General features: G+C 46.1%; 1 protein-coding gene across 1 annotated transcript in view; it reads left to right on the forward strand.

Moving 5' to 3' along the window:
• Positions 1–13721, forward strand: part of SPON1 (spondin 1) — a 253873-nt gene that overhangs the window by 73437 nt on the left and 166715 nt on the right. The gene's annotated exons all lie outside the window — the stretch shown is intronic.

Below are 13721 nucleotides of genomic sequence, written 5' to 3' on the forward strand. Positions count from 1 at the left end.
CGTGTGCCACTTCCTACCTGGTCTCCTAACCCTCCCTTTGTTAAGTTACAATATGTGATAAGCGGTATTAACTTGGGGCACCTGGGTGGTTCAGTCGGTTAAGTGTCCGACTCTTGGTTTGGGCTCACATCATGATCTTAGGGTCCTGAGATCGAGTCCCACATTGGGCTCTGCTCTCAGCTCGGAGACGGCTTGAAATTCTCTGCTTCTCACTCTCCATCTGCCCCTCTACCCACTTGTGTGCACACATTCTCTCTCTAATAAAAAAAAAAAAAATTTTTAAAGAGATGTTAACCCGCTCGTAGTTTTCCTGTGTAAGGTAGCATTATCTCAGACCTGTGCCTCCAAAATGGTATGCCATAGGGTGATGTTCAGGGAGATGTAAATAGGTGGGCAGGAAACCAATTTCTGCAGTTAAATAAGTTTGGAAAATGCTGTAAACTCCATCCCCTTCTTGCAGATTCACAACTATCATTAGTAGATTCAAGGTTTTACGAAGTCCTACTCAAATGAAATGTGTTTAAATTGGTTTCACCAGAATTTCCCAAATTTATTTGACTCCCTTTTTTTCCTGAGACATATATTAACATTCACCAGTTTGGGAAATGCAGCCATAACCCATTTTAAATAGATTTAAAGACCATATAGAGGGATACTGGGAATTTTAAGATTTCAGACAGGCAAATCGTCACAGGTAGATGGACAAGGCTCCAATCTTGGCATCTAAGAAGCCATTTTCCCATGAAGGTAAGGGGCTGGACCTTCCCAACCATCTTTCTCTTATTTGAGTCCCCTGGGGCCTTATTTTATATATTTGCACCTCTGGCAGGTGGACATTTCTACAATTTTAGAACTGTGACTAAGTCCAGCCCAGCTCTGGGGAGGGGCTAGTAAGGAGGCATTCCAACAAGGCAGTCGGGTCCCTGCAACTTCTGGACGCAGCTGTGCCTGGCTTATGGGAAAAAGAAAAAAAAAATGCCCATAGAGGTCTCTGGAAGCCTCTGTCTATTGTCCAGGCCCAGCCTTGTCTTTGTCTAGCCTCCCTTTGCTGCCATCTGTCCATATATCCCTTGTTTCTTGGTTCAATGCAAGCTGAACGGGCTTACTCAGATTTCTTGAGAAGATTGTCTCTTGGCATCAGTCTGTATCAGTGAATTTAAAAAAAAAAAAAAAGAATTAGCAGTAGAACTTTCAAGAATGAAATCTTATGTATAAACCCAGTACATAACACATATCTAGTATTTAGTTAAAATACGGGAGAAGGCCCCTGGAAGTAAAGGCTCCCTAAATGGGAACACACGGGGGCTATTTATCGAGTGCTGACTGTATAGCTAAGGTGTCAGCTGCCACCACTAGCATTTGGCAGGGACAACAAGACCAGAGAGGAGTGGGAAAGCTTTATAGGGGAGAAAAGGGCAGACTGCAGGTATATTCTGATTGGAGGGTAGGGTATTAGCTTGGGGAGGCTGGAAGCAGGATAACTAAAAGTGGAGCATCTTATGGGATTGGTTTGGAGAGCATGTTTGGCTTCCCCTTGTTAGTTCTGAGTTGGAAATAGAGGAGGCAGTGGGGGCAAAAAATTAAAGGAGCTGGTGGTCATTCACAAGTCCTAAATGTTCTGGGCTGACCCTTCAGGGGTGTGTGGTTTCCAGGCTGATTGCTGCCAAATTTGGGGGTCACAGTTCTATTGTTGTGGTCATATGTGGCCTGCCTTTTGTCCATTGGTGTTCCCGGTATCTTAGCCTGGAGATCAGGTTCCTGGCGTGGCTTTCTTGTACCCACACTCTGGCCCCGGGCTGCCCGGTCACTCGGCAGACTCACTCCGCAGAGCCTGGGGCTCTGAAGAAGAAAGTTGGAAAATGTTAGATTTATGTGGTGAGTCTTCCTGCTCTGAAAATCCTGATCCTGCTGGCCCAGAGCTCTGGTTTGCTTTGACTTATTGTTTTCACAAACCAGAAGTGTTTGATCTTCCCGGCAGAAGCCAGAAAGGCATCTCTTGTTTACCCGTTAACAATGAACATATGTGAACATATGTTTATCCATTAACAATGGACAAGTGTGGCTTGTTCAGTCGCCATTCTTTCAGCAAATGTAACTGAGCTTCTTTGTGTACAGACATGCAGGATATATAGACAACCCACATGTATTCTTGGCCCTCGAGCTTCCACGGGCCAAATGGAAGAGAGAAAAAGGGTCAACCAGTACTTTCTCTGTACCAGGAACCCAGCAGGCACATCTAGCAGGTTGTTTTTTTTTTGTTTTGTTTTGTTTTTTTTAAAGACTTTATTTATTTATTTGACAGACAGAGATCACAGTAGGCAGAGAGGCAGGCAGAGAGAGAGGGGAATCGGCAGAGAGCCCGATGAGGGGCTTGATCCCAGGGGCTTGATCCCAGGACCCTGAGATCATGACCTGAGCCAAAGGCAGAGGCTTAACCCACTGAGCCACCCAGGCACCCCAACATCTAGCAGGTTTTAACAGATTTAATCATCCTAACTACTTCTGTTTTACAGAGGAGATCCCAGGAAAATTAGGCGAATTGCTTGAGTCATATCCATTTAACTCCAAAGTTCTGTGTTCTTCCTTTCTTTTGTTGTTTTTTTCCTGTTTGTTTTTGTTTTGTTTTGTTATGTTTTTTGAGAAGGTATCTAGGGGGAAAACAAACAAACAAAACAAAACAAATAAGCAAACAAAAACAAAGATATCCAGCACAGATGGGAAATGAAAATCGACTTCTGTTTCTCAAAATGGCTAGTTGGTTATCCCACATCCGTTTATTGAATGTTTGTCCTTTCCCCAGTTGCTTGAAATGCTACTTCATCTGTTCTGCAGGTCTTTTTATCTATTCCTGCACAAAACCCACACCATTTTATAGCACAATTTTATTTTGTATTTTGATAGCAAGTCATCGCCCATTAATCTTCTGGTTCAAAATGTTCATGACCATTCAGGCAGATTCATAGTTCCAGACGAATCATAGAATAAGTTTGTTGTAGTTTAATAAAACTTATATTGGGATTTTGAATGGGGTTGCATCGAATTAATAGTTCAGTGTGGGAAATGTCAGCATCCCTACAATATTTTTCCCCAGTCAGAAATATGGAATATCCCCTATTTATTCAGGTCTTTTATTCCTTCAGTAAAGTACTGTGATTTTTCTTCATTGAGATTGCACATTCTTGTCTGGCTTTTCCCTCTTAGGGTATTTTATAGCTTTAGTGCTTTGGGGAATGGGCTCCTTTTTTGTTCCTGTTATACATTCTAATTATTGATTGCTTGTGTTTAGGAAAGCCATTGATTCTTATTTTCTGAGTTTGAATTTGGACACTGTTGCACTCACTTGATAGTTCTAATGGCTTGTTCATTCATTCTTTTGGGAAATTATGAATAAGTATACCTTGTGTTTCCTTTTCATGTTTTAGTTTATTATCTGTCACCTCTAGTAGATCATTAAATGGTGGTATTCCTGTTCATTCTTGATCTTAATGGGGATTCTATGATGTTTTACTTTTTACGTATAACATGAAGTACAGGTTTCAAATTGATACTTTAATCGAGTTCAGAAGGACTCTTTTTTTTTTTTTTTAAGAGAAGGGGGAGAGAGAGTGGGATGGGGGAGAGGGAGACAGAGATTGTTAAGCAGATTCCATGTCCAGAATGGACACGGGACACGGGAACCCTGAGATCATGACCTGAGCTGAAATCAAGAATTGGACACTTACTTGACTGAGCCACCCAAGTGCCCCAAGAAGGACTCTTGATCTAGCTGAGAAAGTTTCCTTCTTTTCACATAGAAGGCAGCATTTGGGGAACTGGCCAACCGGTATTCCCTGTGTACCTGCCCTGCGCCCAGATCTCGGGAAAGACACAAGATAAACAATGATCCTGACTTCCAAGGTATTTTCGATCTGGTTGTGGTACAAATAAAAATATGCACGCAAAGGTTAGCAAGCCCAAGACAAGCAGTAACTGGGGACAAATTAAACGTGGTTAGACAGAAATCAGATGAGTAAGGAATGGAAAAATGGGAGCACCAGAGTTTCTCGGAAAGTTAGTGTATCTTGAAGGCTGTCGTAGGGTTTGGATAAATGCACAGAAGGACGAGGTTATTCCAGGTGACAGGGGTGGATCTAGGGGAACTTAGGTGAGAAGAAGCATGGCAGCCCCAGGGAGACAGACTCTGTGAGATTAGAAGGTCTTTGGGGGCCAAAATCCGTTGCTAAGTCCTGGAGGTCTTCTAGTGTCAAGATGAAGAGATTGAATTTGATTCAAGGGGAACCAGGGAACCATTAGTGGTTATTAAACAGTGGACTGACATGCTGGGAGGAAAGTTCATTAAAAAGTTAGGAAGGACACTTAAATCTGGCAGCCAGGCTCAGGGCAGATGAAAGGGGAGATGCCGGCATTCTTGCAGCACCATCGCTTGCAAAAAGGAGCATTTGTGTTGCGGTGTTTGGATACTATTCCCGGTTGAATAAGGTGCAGAGTCTGCTGAATGTCTGTGGGTGACAGCTCTGAAGGCTGCTTGGTTAGTTGTGTTCCTTTGCCCAGGAGGGCAGGTGGGGAAGCACATAGCAATTACGACTTTCCTTTTGGCGCAAACCTGACACCATTTCCATTTTCCATTTGGATGCAAAGATTTGAACATTTCTAAAATTACAGGCTTTCCAGGCAGACCTCCTTCTAGCCTTCTCCCTACAAATGAATGACCCAGCACTTAGCGTTGCCCCAGCATGCTGCAGGGCTGCCAGAATGCTGTAAACAGGATGGCAAAGTAGCAACCGAGGGACAGAAAGGGCCCCTGTGGATAAAATGGCTGTGTACAGACCCCACCAGGGGGAAATCTCGTCTCCTTAAATCTGACGAACATTTTGTCCCCTGAAGTGATCCTCTCTTTTCTTATATTTATTACCTTTATTACCTACATTTATTACTGGGTGTCTCACACCCATTCGTAAGTTTCCGGGAGGGTCTGAGATGTGGGTCCTCCACCTCCTGAGAAGATAGTCACTTGGTGAACCGTTTGGGAAATTCCATCTTATGAAACAGGGGCTGGTACAGGGTCCAGGGAGTACCAAGAGCCTAGCCCTGTTCTAGGGGCATTACAAATACTTAGGTAATCCTCATAGCCACCCTCTGAAGCAGATACTACACAGGAGAGAGTAAGTGACACCCAGGGTCACAAGGTACATGACCCAGCTGGGATTTAAACAGAAGATCAGGGCTCCAGATCTGATCAGATGTCCAGATCTGATCTGCAATGAGATCTGCATTCTACCATCGCAGATCCGTGCTCCTGGGTCAAGTTCAACTCTGATTTCACTCTCTCCCCCTACACTGTTAGTTGTCAGATCTGTCTCTTCTGGCTTACACTTGCTTCCTATTTGTGGCCTCATCCACAGACACTTCTTGCCCCAGTATTACAAGAACCACCTCTTTGCTCACTCTGGTTTCCTTGCCCTTTGCTCCTGCCGCTGGGGTAAGACTTCTTGTCCCCATGCGCAGCTGAGACACACCCCTCACCTCTCAAAGCTGAACAGGGCTCTCCGTCACCTTCACGATAAAGTCTAGAATTTTAATCAGAGCATTTAAGTCTCCCCATGTCCTTTACCAGAGTCCCTGATCAGTGTCTTCTTGCCCTGAATCCCTCCGTGAACCCTGTGCTCCAGCCAGGCCCATCTGCTCGTTCTCTTGGTAACATTTAGCGAGTGCCTCCTGGGTGTAGGCACTGAGGACTCAGAGGCTGACTGAGGATGTCACACGCAAAACAGATCAGGTGCGTGGTCTTTCATCTGCAATTTGGAAATCCAAGAGGCTCTAACATCCAAATGATTTTTTTTTTTTTTAACTCATTGAGGACCCCGACCTGCTCTGAACTGACTTGAAGTTGTTCATGGTCTTTTAGTGTAAATATTCATGTGCGGAGGCTGCCCCAGACCCTGATAGGAAATATTAAAAAAATATATGGAATTTGCATTGCATTGTCTTTCTGAAATTCAAAAATATTCTGAATTCTGAAATGCACCTGGCCTTGGGGGTATCAGATAAGGAAGCTTTGCCCTGTGGATACAGTCCCAGGTGGGAAGTTTGGTAATGACCGGTATCACTCCCAAGGGTACAAAGGAGGTAGCCCCGTGGGCCCGACTGGGTTGTACACAGATGTTTAAAAGAAGCAACACATATCTTGCCCAATTTCATCACCTGTTCCCAGCTGCAGCTGCTACAAGATCTAAGAACTTATTCAATGTTGCCCATTGCCAAAAAATACAATTAGCGTGTTGGTGTCCAAGGCCCTTCGTGACTTGTTTTAGTCACCTGAACAGCCTCATGTCTAGATGCTGAGACTGAGTCTCAAGAGGAGAATCAATTTTACTCCTCTTTGTGGCCCTGGTGCGAGGGTTGGCAAATCCAGCCCACTGCCTATTTTCGTGAATAAAGATTTATTGGAATACAGCCACATTCATTCATTTATGTATTGTTTAGGGCTGCTTTCATGCTATAGCAACAGAATTGAGACGTTGCCGCTGTAAAATATTTTTTCTCTGGCACGTTCTAGAAAATGCTCTAATGTATACCCCAGTGCTAAATCCTTTTCCAGGTTCTCTGAAAAAAGCTGGGTTTTTTTTTGTTGTTTGTTTTGTTTTGTTGTTGTTGTTGTTGTTTTTTCCAGAGACAAAGGCTCGTATTCAGGTAGTATTTGGAAGGTAATTCCAAGGAGCAGGGGAAGGGGGTGGTAGGGAGGGCAGGATTGAGTAAAGTGTTATTAACTGGCCCATCACTGTAGGCAACTGGCGCTTGATCCCACTGGAACCTTTTGAGAGCCCTTGTGACACATGTCTCAGAACAGTGTGCCCAGGAATAGAGGGCGAGGCCATTATCCTTTGGCTTCCATCCTCCATTGATCAAGATTGGCCCCACAAACATGAACTCGGGTCTTCTGGGTTGCAGCGCGTGTGAGCCTCTGACATACCCTGCACTCGGGCTGCAGCATCTGCAAAGCTCAGGGGCAGGAAGCAAGAGCGCCCCATGCGGACAAAGTGTGCATCCTGCTGATGCGGTAGGGCAGAGCGGGTCAGGGCTACCCCCGTGACTAGGGTCAGAGCTGGGGTGGGAGGCTGAGAGGAGGCGGGTGTTCAGAGGTGCCCAATGCACCAGTAGTGTTACTGATGGCACGAGTAGCTCATATTCCTCACCAAGCACCGGGCTACCTACACTGTGTGTCTTCTCTCACTTAATTCCCACAAAAGTCTCTGGGGTCTTCTCTCTTTTCTCTGTAGGGTTTTCTGATTTTGTTGCTGAGAAAAATCAAGGTTTAGGGAGTTCATATTCAGGGTAATAAAGCAGCTGGGACTTAAGCCCACTTCCACCTGATGCCAGAACCTTTCTTGTTAACGAAACACCACTGAACTACCCTGACTGAGCTCAACCAACCCCCACCTACCCTCCGCCTCTTGCCTCAGTTGGTCTGTGAGATCTGTGAGTTCAGAGCCCCTTCTGTAAACCAGGAGGTAGGGGATTCTCTGTTGGGGGGTTGGAGGCAGGGGTTGTGGGCAGGGGTCGGGGGCGGGGGGGGGGATGTTGTTTCCCGAGGGAGGAAACGAATTGCCATTTGGCAAATGGAAACAAACTCTGCACCTGGCAAGGGAAAGGCTTATTCGTGGGAAGAGAGGCTGGGTATTAAGGAGGAATTAGGGAACACTCATAATACTTTGTAACTTCATAGAGCTCACCAAACCTTTTTATCTTAGAAGGAAATAACAGAGGAAGCCCACATGAGATGACTGTGTATGATTTAGAGGAAGCTGGCAGCGTTAGGAAGACCTGGGGTGCAGCTTCCCCCACAATTTTTCTGGTGTGAGGTATTGAGAAGAACTACCACATCTTTGTTATTAGTCAGGGGGGCTCTCCCATGGGCTGGCTGGGACATCAGCAGGACCCCACAGGGGAGGAAGCCAGGAGTGGCCAGAACAGAGCTGGGAACCCCCGAGCCTGTTGAAGTGGCTGGTCCTGGAACAGCACTTGGAAAGATAGAGGCAATGGCTAAAAGGGCAACATGTGCTCGGCTTAGGAAGACTTTGATGCCCAAAGACCTACCATCTATCAGATAGAATCCAGATGCCAGGAGTTCCTGGGAGGCCAGCAGTGGTGCGGTTCCAGGAGAGCGGTCCAATGGCAGCAGTCAGATTCAGCAGCTGGAGTGCCAGGTGCAGGATCCAGCCGCCTGGGGGGAAACTGGAAAGCATTAAACAGGAAGTGTAAGCTGCAGAGAAGCTCTAGGCACAGCAGTAGACTGACGTTCAGATGGAACCCTGAAGCCCTGCTCTACGGATGGCGCCAACGTTGCGAGGGGCCGGGGGCGTACACAGCTCGTCCCTATGGCGCACCAGGGCCCCACGTCTCCCACAGCATGACAGCTTCCAGTCCTCCCCTACTGATGGAGCAGGAGCTGCTGATACCTTCCTCGCCCCAGCCAGGGTGGGATCAACGCATAAGGTTTTGACCTGTGGACATTTTTTTAAAAGGCTAAGATTCATTTCAGGTAACGTAAAATTAACCATTTTGAAGGCGTCAGTTTCGTGGCATCTGGTACATTCGCACTGTTGTACCGCCACGCCCTCTGTCTAGTTCCAAAACATTTCCATTGCTCTGGAATAAAACCCCTCCCCATTAAGCAGTCTCTCCCCATTCTCCTGCCTATGGCCCCTGGCAACCCCCAATCTGCATTTGTCTATGGATTCACCTATCGATCAGATAAATGGAATCACACAATAGGCGGCCTCCTGCATCTGGATTTTTTTCCCGGAGCTTAGTATTTCTGAGCTTGATCCAAACTGTAGCCAAGTATTGGTACTCCTTCCTTTATATATCTGAGTGATGTTCCATTATCTGTCTGTACCACAATTTGTTTATCCCCATGGGCATTTTTAACATGGAATAATCAAAGGGTCAAACAAAAACGTTTGGGCAATGGTGAAAAAGTACCCCATGGTATCACACCTACCTATACTGTCTGTTTTTTTAAACTGGGTGGTAGACGCGAGAGATGTGTCGCTCCACTCCCGAGCCACACCCCATCCCTGAGAAGGACAAAGATGACTCGGGGACAAGGGTAGGAAAGGACAAAGAATCGGTTCCATGTCTACTTTGGCTTTCAGGGTCATGAAGTATGAAACAGGTTAGCATCTTCTACCCCATCAGCAAAATGATTTGATGAGATTGTTCGCACCCAGTATGGAATGGTACTATAACCAAGTCATACAGACCCGGGCATTCGTTACTGCAGCTGGAAGGGGTGGGGGCTGAAGCCCTCCGGAGAAGTGGATGATAGGGACGACAGGCCAAGGGTCCTCGGTGCCACAGAAGACATTCCTTCGAAGAGACCCACAGCTCCACCACCATTCACTTTCAGCTACGAAGTAGAGACTTGACCCTGAACCATGAGCCTCCCTGGAAGCCTGCTTGCCAGAGACAACACTCAACCTAAAGCTGACGGGGAAATGAGATGGCGTAAAAGGAAAGAACATTCCCCACTCCTTCCATGATTGATTAGTACAGGCCAATGGCAGTTCCATTTTTCCCTGGGCATTTCCCAAAGATTTCGCATCACACAGGCCCTGGAAGCCAGGAAAATAGGAGCAAAAGCTCCCCTCTATCTTACTTCTCTGCTATTCATAAATGAAAATCTTGTTAATTCAGAGTTTGACAGCTGTGGTGCTTTTGTAAGTCCAAGGCAGCTGTCATCGGCACTCCGGCTTATTTTTCAAACAGATGTTTAATTTGACTTTAGTGCTATTGCCAATTTTTTTAGGAGAAAAAGAGGGGGAAGCAGAAACAGAAATAATCATTATATTCATCATTTGGTTTCCTTTCAAAACCTAAATCGGTGTGATGAACGATGACCTCAGACTTTCTCTAATTGCAGTTTTGGGTACGGGAGTGGTTAACTACCACCTCCTACATTGTCCAAGGTCGTCCTTCCATTTTTTTTTTTTTTTTTTTTTTTCCCTGAAGTCAGAGGCTGTTTTGTGATAGATTACACTCAGACTCTGAAAAAGTCCCAGCTACCCAGAAGAGCCTTCCAGAGTGCAGAAAAAATGGGGGAGTGGTGAGCGGTGGGTGACTGGGCCACAGCCCCAGATGAAAGCCATAGGGCTGAGTCTCGTCTTGCGGCTCTGGAATGGGGAGACCAGACAGAGCCCTCGGAATGGCAGCCAGGTCTCCCACTCACTCTCTTCCTATCTCCCATGCTTCTGTGGTTCAGGCAGCTGGGTTTGTGCATGCTCACAGTGTGCAAATTGTTCTTAATGTATAAAATTAAACACATCTGTGGCTCCACATAGAAATCTGATGAGTCAGAATGTGCTCCAACAGGCCCCACTGTTCCACGTTGCTTGGAGTACTCCTCCTTCACACCAGCTGTGTTGCTAGGTAAACCGACTTCCCGGATCGGATGTCTCTACCTTTGCTTTTTTGTGTGTGGCTGTCAGTGGTCTCACTTGGCTCCTACTCGCACCTATCACGTGTTCCATCCATGGCCCTCTTTGACAATGCCTCCGTAGCAGGGACACTGAAGGCAATAACACACTTCCTGCGTATTTCTGTACCCATCTCTTTGGACACTGGGATGGAAGATACCTTTCCTTCTTCCTTGGTCAACAACTGTGACAGGTGTTATGCTAAAGAAGAATCCATCCCAAGGAAAAATTTGGCAGACATCCTGGATCCTGGCTCCGAAGTCATGGTTTGAAGGAAGAATGATCTACAGCTTCATCCAGCTAGCGCTGGGAATGACAAGACGCTCTGAACAGAACCAGGGTGGGCTCCCGGAGCCTGACTCCTCAAAGAGGGGGGCCCTATATCTTTTCAAATAGAAAGTAGTTTTTGAAGATTATTAAGAGCTAATTCTTCCTGAACTACAGATACACCAAGCTTCTGCCATGGTGACCACCCAAGAATTATGGGGAATCTTTAGGGAATGATTACATACATCAAAACCTCCTGGCTATTGCTTGCCACCACAGCCATCTACCTAGGGCTAGACTATGGGTCCATTCCTCAGGCAATTTCTCCCCAGCTTTGCTCCCTACTTGGAGCCCTGTCACTTGGTACTCCACATCACACCTAAGGCCAAACCACGAAGGTTAGTAAGACATTGTTGAAAGCTTAGGGAGTGTCAGGAGGGAATCGTAGCACAGAGAAACTATAATTGACTTCTAGATGTTGGCTGCTGCTAGGGCCCAGAAACCCAAGCTCATCCTTAAAGGTGGAAGGTGGGGAGGAAGGAGGAGGAATTCCCTGCCCCTCATGTTTGGTGAGCATCGGGCTCTCTGCCTACCCTCGGTGGCCAGTTTCCTAACCCCCGAAAGAATGCCTTTGCACAAATGCCTATTTCCCCAAATTCCAGACCTGACTCCCCTCTGGACTAGGTCGTTCAGCATTACAGATACAAAGGTGGAGTCACAGGGCAGGTGACCTGAGACTGAATTCTGGTTCCACCACCTAACTAATGACATTAGGCAAGTCATTTTAAATTCCCAGGGCCTCACGGGCGGTGGTGAGCACTGGCTGTTACACACAACTGATGAGTCATGGAACACTTCGTCAAAAACTCATGATGTACTGTACGGCGGCTAACTGAACATAATAAAAAAATTTTTTAATTGAAAAAAATATAAAAATTCCCAGTGCCTCAGATGCCTCCCCTGTAAAGTGGAGATAATAATAGTACCTGCCTCTTGGATTCACGTGAAGATGAAAGTGTTTAAGAACAACATCTGGTCTAGAAGTTCTATAAATGTCCACATGACTGTTGTTGTGATTGTTGCTTTACATTTGTAATAAAATGAAGAACTCACACACATGCTTCTCAGACAAAAGTAGCGGTTCGTCCTTGGCAGGGAATTCCAGTTTCGGGGCCCCTAGGACAAAACCGGTACATTCTGAAACCCGGTGTAAAGCTTGAAGCCCTATTAGGTTTCAGTCTTGCTGGGTCTGCTTTCCGTTTGCTTGTTCGCGCCTTGCCAAGTCCCATACGGAATATGAAGTGCTATTAAAAACCACATAAAACAAAATAGTCATGTTAAATTTCAAACCTCAAGACCAGGGAAAAGAACAACTTTAAAATCTAACATCAAGAGGAAGACGAAGTACAAAGAGGCAAGGGCTGTCTGTTCCCACAGAGTGGTAAGAGTAACGTCATGGGTCACGGCCCATTTAATAAAAAGGGAGAGCCGGGGCTGTCTGACACAAGTCAGTACATGTGCCACTTCAATGAATGAATGAGTAAACAAACCAACAAAGAAATTTGGAAAGGTTGATAAGGAACAAGGTGCTCATATCATCCCCAAGTCTCTGCCCCCAAAATGGATAATGATGAACAGGAACGTCTGGCAGATACCAGTGATGGGACAAATCTAAATTTAAATTGCAAGCCCCCTGATAGGATACAATGAGAAGAACACAGCGTCACGTCTATGATATTCCCAAGGAAGACACGTAACCTGAATCTAATCCTGAGGAAGCATCAGACAAGCTCAATCATTTCATAGAATTACCTGACATGTAATCTTCAGAAAGTTTCAAAGTCATAAAAGTCAAGGAAAGACTGAGGAACCGTCCTAGTCATAAAATCTAAGTACATGCTGTGATTCTAAACTAGATATTTTGGCAAAAAAGGGACAGTTTAAGTCAAAACTGGAATAGGGTTTGAGGGTTGGGTGTACTGATGTTAATTTCCTGTGTCTGGTGGCTGTGTGTGGTTACACAGGAGAAGACCTTTGTTTGCAGGAAATACACAAAAAAGTACTTAAGGCGATTGGACATCGTTCAACCACCTGTTTGCAGATGCTTCAGGGGATAACAAGTTCTTTGTGCTATTCTTGTAAGTTTTCTTTAAGGTTGAAGTGGTTTTGAATTAAACAGGCCCAGTGCAAAGGCAGGGGGTGGTGGGGTAGAAAGGGAAAAGGGAAGAGCTGCATTTGTATCTTTCCTTCTAGATTTTTCCCTTTTCTTCTTGGTTTCCACCTCTCAGAAGGCTGGGCTAAGATGTGGATAAGAACATGCTGGGGATCAATCAAGAATATAGGCAAGGACTCGCCAGGCCTGACCTTCAGGCTAAGTTCATCTGTTCCTCGATTCCTTCCCATGGCACCATAGGTCTGTACTAGGCACCATGCCCAACACGAGGGCACGGCCTCGGGAACAGTGGCAGGAAGAGGGCTATATGGTGTAGAAGGAGCCACACACGGAAGAGTGCAGGACTGGGGTGAGAGGGCACCCAGCCGAGTCTGGGGTGGTACAGAAGGTCCAGGGAGCACAGCTGGTAACCTGACAGACAACAAGGCACGAGGGGAGAGAGAGGGAGGAGACAGAGTGTGGGATTGTTGCTAGCCCAGAGAAAGCAAGGAATGTTTGAGAACCCTCATGTGGATCCAACTGGTGGAACAAGAAAGAGGGCCAGGGGGGCGCCTGGGTGGCTCAGTGGGCTAAGCCTCTGCGTTCAGCTCAGGTCATGATCCCAGGATCCTGGGATCGAGCCCTGCATCGGGCTCTCTGATCAGTGGGGAGCCTGCTTCCTCCTCTCTCTCTGCCTGCCTCTCTGCCTACTTGTGATCAAATAAATTAAAAAAAAAAAAAAACAACTTAAAAAAAAAAAAAAAAGAGGGCCAGGTTGAGGGGGGAGAGGGTGCAGAGGTGGTGCTCAATTGACTTTGTTCCCTTCT

Source organism: Lontra canadensis, unplaced genomic scaffold (genome assembly GCF_010015895.1).
Source record: "Lontra canadensis isolate GAN:19392208 unplaced genomic scaffold, GSC_riverotter_1.0 scaffold7, whole genome shotgun sequence".
NCBI lineage: Eukaryota > Metazoa > Chordata > Mammalia > Carnivora > Mustelidae > Lontra > Lontra canadensis.